This window comes from Tribolium castaneum, chromosome 10, assembly GCF_031307605.1.
Source record: "Tribolium castaneum strain GA2 chromosome 10, icTriCast1.1, whole genome shotgun sequence".
NCBI lineage: Eukaryota > Metazoa > Arthropoda > Insecta > Coleoptera > Tenebrionidae > Tribolium > Tribolium castaneum.
The window spans coordinates 8801626-8810059 of record NC_087403.1 but is presented as its reverse complement, the minus strand read 5'-3'; the positions used below and the strand labels follow the sequence as shown (position 1 = coordinate 8810059).

The 8434-nt window shown below is 41.7% G+C and overlaps 1 long non-coding RNA gene across 1 annotated transcript; it reads left to right on the top strand.

Moving 5' to 3' along the window:
* The first annotated feature begins 2262 nt into the window (after nucleotides 1–2262).
* LOC135267242 (uncharacterized) lies at nucleotides 2263–3907 on the top strand. The gene is made up of 2 exons (XR_010335622.1): nucleotides 2263–2368; nucleotides 2434–3907. It is a non-coding gene; the product is annotated as an uncharacterized LOC135267242 (long non-coding RNA).
* The last annotated feature ends 4527 nt before the right edge of the window (nucleotides 3908–8434 follow it).

Below are 8434 nucleotides of genomic sequence, written 5' to 3'. Positions count from 1 at the left end.
TATTTTTGTTTTCGAATTGACAAAATTATAACAAAATAATTTCATGGCATTGCTCCTGGAGTGTTTTTGTAAAATTACTAGGATAATTAAAGATGAAGAATTTGAAAATAATTATTTACGAACCAAGTGCGAGAAGACATTTTTCGCACATGAGCGCATTATTTGAACAAGAGTGAGGAACGAATGAGAGCTACATTTGCGCGAATGCGCCTAAAATATGCAAAAAGCAATGGTCTTTTCGAGGGTTGTGAAAATAATTTAAGTTTGTAATAACAAAATCTGGTTTACAAGAAACCATTTTCCCACTTTGGATGTAGAAAATATCGAAAGAATAAAAATAAAATCGCTATGTTGATTGACAGTTGACCTTTTTATATTTTATTTTCTTCTTTTTTAAATTTTTTTATACCTACTAGAAAGACTGAAACTAATCAAAAATGTCAGTTGTCATTCACAAAAATTAAAAAGTGACGTCATTACTCAAAGACGAATGAAGTTAAAAATGTTATTATGGCATCAAAATGTAGTATTTATAATAATAAAATTGACCAGTTCAAAGATTTTTTTGAAAAATGATTTAAAACAAAGATTATGTAAGTTTGAGCGTTACTGTTGGTTCAGTCTGTAATTTGGAAATATTGCTTAATCTTATACTTAATACCAATATAAAGATCAATCTGATAAAGACTTCATCTAGAAACGGCTTTAAAGCAGAATTTTAGAAAAAATTAATAGAGTAAAGAAACAATACTAAATAATAATCATGAAAAATTCTAAACTCCTAAAGAAGAATTCCGAAAAGATACGCAGAGTGGAATCTAAAAAAAACTTGTAGAATTATGTAAAATAAGTGTTTATAATACAATTTTAAATACCGTCTTTAAAATAATTTTAAAGAAGTATTTAAAGAACAACTGTTAAAAGAGCCTAAAGATGTATTTATAAAATAATGTAAAGAAAAGTCCAAATTTTAGATCTTGAGACAGAATTTTCAAAAAAATGAAGAGAACAATACAACAGAAATAAACTAAAAAAATCAAAACTTGCAGAAATGTAGCACAATTTGTTTACAACTAGTTTGTTGGATTTTTAGTACTTAAAAGTTAGTATTTAAAAGTTTTGACTAAAATTGTCAAACTTATCAATGTGTTTAATGTAGAAAATTCTGAATTCATAGTATTAATATTTTCAATAGACAAAAAAAAACAAAACAGAAAAATATGGTATCACTCTCAAAGGTTGTCTGTGTTTTGTGTTTTTGTAAAATAATGTCTTCTTTTTTAAGTTGTTGTTTTTATCATTATATAAAAATTTTTCACTCTTCTCTTTGTTCTTCACTGTAATTATTTGTTTATTTTCTCTTTTGTTTAATTTTTTTTATTCTTTTGTAAATTGAGTTGAGCAGTATTCGGCTAGACGCTATAGACTTTGCCCCACAGAGCTTGTATGTTTTTTTACTTATTTATTCAAGGAAGGTTCCATCTATGGCTTTAGAGAAAAATCTAAAGTGAAGAAACAGTGTCAAAAGATTATTAACAAAAATTCTAAACCTTTGAAAAAGAATTTTGGAGAGATACAAAAGAGAATTTGAAGAATGATATAAAAGATGTGTATAAAATAATTTTAAAATAATTCTAAAGCTGAATTTAGAGAACAATTTATAAATGTGTTTAAAGATGGATTTATAAAATAATTTATAGAAGAGTCCAGATTTCAGATCTCAGATCTTGAGACAGATGAATTTTCGGAAAAATCAATTGAAAAGTGCAGAAATAATGCTAAATAATAATGTGGAAAAATTCTAAACTTACACAAATGTAGCACAATCTGTTTTTTTTAATCCTTAAAACAGTTGTATTTAAAAGTTTTGACTAAAATGGTCCGAATCGTCAATGTGTTTAAAATGTAGAAAAGCTAATTTTACTTTACCGGATTCCTTTTTGTTTTGAATTAACAAAATAATAACAAAAAATTGGTGGTATCACTCTTGAAGGATTGTTTGTGTTTAGTGTAGGGCCATTTTTGAAACGCAAAATAACAGTTAATTTGAACACGTGCAAAATCCATTACAATGGCCTTTGATGAACCGATTTTTGTACAGAAGCGTAATTATCGCAAATTGCAAACATATGCTTATCAAATATCAGGAAAATCTTTGGACCGGCGGCAACTTTAGCAACTCACTACTTTACTAACTGTGAAAGTACTCAACCACTTTAAATAATCCTGTCAGGAGAGCTGGTGCCGAGGTGTCGGGGTCAGGTCATCAATTTTAGTTAAGACAACGTCTGAAAAATAAAATGGGGGTGTGAGTAATCCAGTCCATCAGAGTGAGACGTCCACAATCGCCATTTGTGAACCAATAAATGTAACAGTCGTTAACCCAAAATAATTATCCCAATCTACCATCAATAAAATATGTAATTCGAATAGAATCGGTTGAGCTCTGTCCAAGGGGTTCAAAAGGTTAACAGTCGCAGTCCTGGTCAATAGGACTCCAGGAGCATAGGGGAAACCAGGCAAAGGGTTACCCCTTTGCTCATAGATACCATCCAGCCCGCTTGTCTCTGGATCAGCAGCAATCGAGAGACCACCTCGCGGTTCTGACGTGCAATAGGCAACGCTGCCTTGTCATCCACCACTTGTCTTAGGTTGTGCAATGAGTACCCCGGTAATATCCGTCCAGCGTCTACTTCGAGACCCGCAGGTCATTCAACACCAAGCGTGCAATGGATATTATGTTCATGGTACTCGCCTATGACCAACATAAAAAGGGGGCGGTTCCGGGCAGTGCAATGATCACCTTTTTGGCCAACCTGCTCAGCTGCTAATCAAACATAGCCCTAAGCGTGCAATGGAGGCCCTCTTCATAGTGCAGGTGGTGAACAAGTCCCTATAAACCTCATGGCCGCAGCCGTATCTCAGGGGCGGTTCCGGGCAGTGCAATGAACACCTTTTTGGCTAACCTGCTCAACTGCTAATCACACATAGCCCTGAGCGTGCAATGGAAGCCCTCTTCATAGTGCAGGTGGTGAACAAGTCCCTTAACCTCATAGCCGAAGCCGTCTCACGGACCAACGAGCAAGTGCAATGATCACCTTCCAGCGCTCTCCCCACGACCTATTCTGCAACCTAGACCTGGGGGTGCAATGAACGCGGCTGCCTAGTGATCCCCCGCGTCCACAAATAAACATAAACCAGACCTGGAGGCCTCGCGACGCCGCGACCCTCCAGCGTCCCCTGTTGGGTTAATCTCGGCGTGCAATGGGCATTTTCGAGCGCCGCCCCGCCTCAAGCTTAACCGTGGATTAATTAAGGATAGACAGACTAACAAAGTTTAGCTCGACATGTCGGGGCTCAACTCAATCTTATTCATAGTTCGTCAACTCTCAATTCAATATCATTCTCATCAAATATCACCAACTTTAGTATCAACCAATTAAATAAACTATCAACTGATGAATAGCGCATTAATTCAACTTCAGTTTGATATTGTACTCAATACTCACGCAGGTTTCTGATGAACGTTATCAACAATTATAAAATCAACACCGCAGCAATTAAAATAATGATTGAACGACTCACCCTACCGTTGATATGGTAATTATCATAAATCTCTACACCTTATTGGATTGAAAAACCTCACACACCAACAAACTGGGATTACTCAGTGATAACTCACCTTGATTCACTTAAGCAATTACTTTAAGTCACTCTAACTTGGAACTGACTCTAGCTCACACTACCTCTCTAAAGTGTGGGTGAAAACTAAAAACTCATATGCAAAATTGCATATTCGAAGGCGTCTTTCTCACGGTCGACTTGGGGTGGTCTGCTTGTCACCCTGACTAGCTAATAAATTAGGCTCAAGTGTTTATGTTTCTCGAAATAAAAGTCTCGGGGTCTTTTCGGAGCTTTACTGACTAATTACCCTAATTATCTACATGCTAATCTATGACGAAAAGTAAAAAAACCACAAATTACCATTAAATTAAAATATAAAATTAAAAAAAATTATGACCGCTCGGACTTCATCCTACAACTTCGGCCATCCTGCAATTCACCTCGTCCCGAGGTGACATTACTCGTCTGTCACTTCCGGGTCCTCGTCAGATGGGACAATCTCGTCTTCCCCACTTTCGCTGTCGGTGTCATCTGACACTCCTCCTGGCACGCGCCATGGTCGCATCCGATCGACAGCAACTACGCGTTCGTAATTGGTCTTTTTCGAAGTTCTGTGTGACCCTTTCATGTCGGTTACGACGTAGCGATCATTAGGTAATACTGTTTTTACCACCATCGGGCCGCTGTAAGGGGGTATTAATTTTCGGCTGGTACCTGTGTTTGAAGCGACGTTCTTTTCCACCAACACTAGGTCACCCTGTTTGTAGCGCCGTGGTCGTTTTCGTCGCTTGTCAAAATTCTTTTTCTGATTATCTTGTGCCTGGGACATCTTTGCGAGTGCTTCCTCTCGAGTAGCTACTAAATCCTCTACAACGGAAGATACTTGGGTGATTTCATCGCGAAGTACGACATCAGTTCCGTTGCGCGGTACATATCCTAGTAACAATTGGGATGGTGTTTTCCGGGTGGACTTATTTGCAACGTTATTAATTGCAAACTGCACATTCCTGATGTGCTCGTCCCACCGTTCCTCCTCAAGTGTCGAAGATAAAAGGGCCGCTAAAATCGTCCGATTTAGGCGCTCAACTTGGCCGTTCGCCCTTGGCGTCGCGACTGCGTTCATCACGTGACGAATATTATTTTGTCGGCAAAATTGTTTGAAGCGTTTTGAAGTAAAACAGCTTCCTTGATCTGATATTAAAATCTTTGGTTTGCCATACGTGGCGAAAATATCACGGAAATATTCGGTTACGTATTTTACTTTGGTCGACTTGACTGCACGGAGAAAAACGAATTTTGTAAACGCGTCGATTCCGGCGATGATGTGCGTGTGACCTCGACGACTTTTGGGGAATGGTCCTAAATGATCAACATGGAACACATTTAGCGGTTCCGCGGTCTTCTTGATGGGATGAAGAAACCCTTCTTTTCTACCCGATGCGCGCTTATTGTACAAACACGCAATGCAGCAAGCGGTGTATTGCTCTACGTACTTACGCATCCTAGGGAACCAATAATGCTCGCACAGTCGGGACAATGTCTTTTCCACCGCAAAATGCCCGAAATCGTCGTGTGCGGCTCGCACCACCTGGTGTCTCATCCCTCTAGGGACAACCCATTGGATTCCCCGCACGGTAATGCGATACACGCGTCCATCGCGTAGGGCGTAATTTTTATAAATCTTCCGTTCTTCGTCATTTGTCGGGGGTTTCGACAAAATTTGGCGGATGCGCTTTATTTTGTCGTCGGTTAGTTGCCCCGATAGGACCCAATCCGCCTCTTCGATGTGAAGTACTTCGCCGATTTCTCCCGATTCCACCGGATTTCTGCTTAACGCATCGACATGTTTCATACGATTTCCGGGTCTGTACTTCACCTCAAATGTAAATTCTTGCAGTTGGAGCCACCATCTGGCAATGCGCGGGATTATTTGTTTTTTAACGCTCGTCGCTCGTAATGCATTACAGTCGGTCACGACGGTAAATTTTATACCGAGCAGGTAAGATCGAAATTTCTTTAAGCTTTCCACGACGGCTAGTGTCTCGAGCTCGTACGAATGATATTTTTGCTCAGTATCGGTCGTTTGCCGGCTGTAGTACGCCACTGGATGTAATCGCTCGTCGGGTTGTTTTTGCAATAAAATTCCGGCCAGCCCTAACGCACTGGCGTCGGTGTGAACTCCGGTCTCTAGCTCGGCATTAAATAATACTAACGTCGGGCGCGTCACAAGTGCCGCCTGTAATTTGCGGAACGCTTCTTCCTCTTTGTCGCCCCAATTCCAGGCGGTACTTTTCTTCGTCAGATTTGTCAAAGGTTTAGCGATCAACGCGTAATCTTTGACGAAGTGACGGAAATATCCCGTCAACCCGATGAATTGTCTAATTTGGTGTACTGATTTCGGAGCGGTATATGCCTCTATGGCTTTGGTTTTATCTTGACCGGGTTTGATTTTTCCGTCCTCGATATCAAATCCCAAAAATGTCACGGAGGTCATCAGAAACGAACACTTTTTCAAGTTAAGTGTTAATCCTTCGCTTCTGAGAATCTCGAACACTTTTTGTAGATTTTGTAACGCTTCGTTGACGTCTTTTGCGTGTAAAAGGACGTCATCCAAATACACGGCGGCGTTTTCTCGCGCTGGTTTCAAAATCTTATTCATGAATCGCTGAAACGTTCGCGGCGCATTCGTCAGTCCGAATGGCACTCTGTTGTACTCATATTGACCGAAGGGGGTAACAAATGAAGTATACTTCTTCGACTCTTCACTTAGCGGGATTTGATGGTAACCCGACCGCAAATCGAGACTCGTGAAATACACGCCACCCTGCAGCCGATCAATTTGATCGTCCACTCGAGGTAGGGGATGGTTGTCCTTAACCGTTTGTGCATTTAACTTCCGGTAATCGATGCACAATCTTTGTTCGCCATTTTTCTTTTTGACTAATAATACCGGTGAGCAGTAATTTGACTCACTTTCTCTGACGATATTATTGTCCAAAAGCTCTTGCACAATATCTTTGACTGTGTCCTGCTCCGATCTCGCCATTCGATACGGCCGATAAGTGAAGGGTTTATCCTCGGAGAGCCTTATTTCCATTTCCGCCGATTTTGCACATCCGAGTTCATCTATCGTGAGTGCAAAACAATCTCGATAATCCATCAATAATCGAAAAAGGCGATCCCTTTCGTTCTCATTGATGGGCCCGACTTTTACCTGATCGAGCGGTAGATCGGTTGGGGGTGAGTTATTTACCCGCAAGACCATCTCAGTGGGTGGTTCTTCTTCAATGCAGGGCCAGGCCCTTGCAATTGTCTGTCCCTTTCTAAAGTTTAAATTGTTGTCCGATAGGTTGATACATGGTAAAAAGGCGGTATCATTTGCCTTGACGTGAATAATTGTACGCGGTAGACAGTATTCATGACCTTCTTGAGGTCTTATCGCAGCTTCAATGAGGACATCACCCTCATACTCGTCTCCGGAAACTGCAATATGACCGGCGTGATTTTGCGGGATGATGGTGTTTTGCGCGACTCGAAGTTTGATTTTTGATAATGCCGGTTCAGGTGTGATTTTTGACAGTGTTGATTCTGCGTCGGTTGCGATTATATTTAACGAGGTCTGGTCCTTTACGATGACAATGTGGGGCATCTCGGTGAAATTGCGACCGATTAGGACAGGTACTTCCTGGACAGAATTTGGGACCACGTGGGCCCGAACGGTTGCCGTTGCCCGATCAGCTGTTAGCTCGAAGGTCGTAGACCCTAACGTCGCAACAACCCCGTTCCCAAAAGCTTTTAGTGCGGTTTTTTGATTGGAATCGTGATCCAACCCTAATTTTTGAACCTCCGCTAAACGTATTGTGGTACATGAACTACCTAAATCTACATACGCCGTTGATTCTACACCGTTTATTAAGATTGATTTGTAATATTTTTGATTAGCCGGATCGCGCGTTTTGCTAGATAGTCATGCTACCGTCTTCGGGTCTTTGTTTTTCTTGTTGCAATATTTCTCCGTGTGACCGGTACCACGACAGTAGTTGCATCGCAGCTCCGATTTCCGGCTGTTTTCCGGTGCTGGCTTCCGGCACTGTCGGCGATAGTGCCCTTCTTTTCCGCAATCGTAGCAAACCGGCACCGAAGGCCGTTTCTCGTCGAATTGTCTTCCTCGGTGATGGGTTTTTGCCACCTGGGACGCTCGTGAGAACGACGAAGTGGTCGCTGTAGCTGGTCTCGGGAGCGCTTTTGTGTCGCTGATCGTCGCGAGGTATGCGAAAAGCGATTCCGGGGTTTGGTGATTGCCTGCTCTCGCGCCCGTTTTTTACAACGACGTCGTCAATGCCCCCGATTAAGCATGAAACGGCGTCGGTTCCTATGATGCGGCAAGCGTTTATGAGCGAAAGCTTTTCATAAAAGTACCGAGCGTAGCTTTCATCCCGACGTTTCTGCCGCTGCATCATTCTCGAGAGATCGTCATTGAAATCGCGAGTGGATGGGAACGCAGTCCTTAATTTTTCCTTCCATTCCGCCCAAGACATGTTTACGGAGGGTAACCCTTTGTACCACACCTCGGCGAGTCCCCGCAATTTCGCCAAAGCATAATAAATTGTGGCATCTTCCGTCCAACGGAAAATACCCCTTAACTCGTCCACCTTGCGACACCAGGCCTCGGCGCTTTGGTCGCGGTCCTCTGGGTTGAAGGGTGGTACCACCTCCTCCTTTGTGGCAAACGCGGTAGGGCGGTTGTTTGACCGCTCGAGAAAATCTGCCATCACTTCGGTGAGGCGGTCGATCGAAGAGACGGTTTGAT